Source organism: Mesitornis unicolor, unplaced genomic scaffold (assembly GCF_000695765.1).
Source record: "Mesitornis unicolor isolate BGI_N332 unplaced genomic scaffold, ASM69576v1 scaffold39106, whole genome shotgun sequence".
In the NCBI taxonomy this organism is placed as follows: domain Eukaryota; kingdom Metazoa; phylum Chordata; class Aves; order Mesitornithiformes; family Mesitornithidae; genus Mesitornis; species Mesitornis unicolor.
The window spans coordinates 256-1689 of NW_010189588.1; positions in this window are offsets into that span (position 1 = coordinate 256).

The window sequence follows — 1434 nt, forward strand, 5'->3', positions numbered from 1 at the left end:
CCTGATGCTGGCACAGCACGGCAAAGCACGGTGGCTCCATGTTGGGGCCGGTAGGAGGTGGGGGTTTGCTGGTTGTGCGTCACAGGAGGAGCCCCACATTCTTGTTTTTGGGTTTGTGGGTGGGTGCTCTGCGGGGGTCCCCAGGAACCTCCCTGCTTGCCCCAGGGGGCTGCCAGATGTGGGAGCCTCAGGGGGGCCGTGTGTGAGGCTCAGGGACACAAGGTCCTGCCAGCTTGGGTGGTGATGGTTGCAAGCCCCATTCTGTTAAAGCATAGTGGGAGCACGGTCCCCCAGCACTCAGGTGCTGTCGTCGTCTCCAGGTGTCCCCTCCTGCAGTGGTTGGCAATGCATTCAACTGCCCTCAGATTTATTTCTGCTCCCAAAGCCTCTGATAACAGCCGGGTCCCCTGCTCCACTGCGGTGGATGCAGGACAGCATCATGCTGGCATTACCTCGCTCCTCCCGTGCCCCACTCACAACAGCTGCTCAGCGCAGCTCGGCCAGAGCAGAAAATCTTCTTTTGGGAGTGGTGTAATGTGAGCAGAGCTGGTTGGGGACAAAATGCAGGGCATTTTGTGTTGCAGACGTGATGTGAAAGATCCTGCACGGGAGGGTTTGTGATCTCCAGGATCTTTGTTGGATGTCGGGTGCCCTCGCTCTGTCTGAGCGCAGCTTTGCTTTGTTGTCCCTTTTCTGAGGGGCAGCTCCCCCATCTGTAGGGTCCATTGCTGGCCCCGCATCCTGCCCAGCCTCACTGGGATTTGCCCTTGCAGCAAATCATTGCCTGCCCCGGTCCTGCTCAGGCAGTTGCTCCAGCTCTGTTGGCCAATGGTGACAGATGGTGGAGCTGGTGGCCGCGTTGGGGGCTTTTTCTCAGGGCCCCCACACAGAGGGACGCAGCAGTTGGGGTCACTTGTCCCTCCTTGCACAGGGTTTATCGTCAGGAAAGATCTCAGCCTGCTGCGAGGAGCAGGAGCATGTCCCACCTGCTACCAGCCAGCACTGAGCCTGTGTTTGATGGGGTTTGAGTGATTTCCTAGGGTGGAGGGGGGATAAAAATCGCCCGGGGGGACAGAAATGGGCAGGGGCACAGAGCTATCCCCATGTGCCACTGCAGGGTCTCCCTTGGGGTGTGTAGGTGCCTTGGGTTGGGTGTGGGTATGGGGTGCCCCTCCTGGCTCCACCGCATCCCCCCTTGTGCTGTGGTTTCCCCTTGAGTAAGGGGGTGGCAAAACAAGCACGTTGTGATGAGAAGCGGGATGTCAGTGCTGGAGGCTGTGGTTCTGCAAGTCGGTGCAGGCCTCTCAATGGGGGGCGCCTTTGTTCCTGGTGCCTCTTTCATCTTCCTCAGCCTGGAGCAGCCAGGGCAAAGCCTTGCAATTGCCAAACCCAACGTGCTGGGATGCGGTGCAGGGTCGGGATGGGGGAGGCATT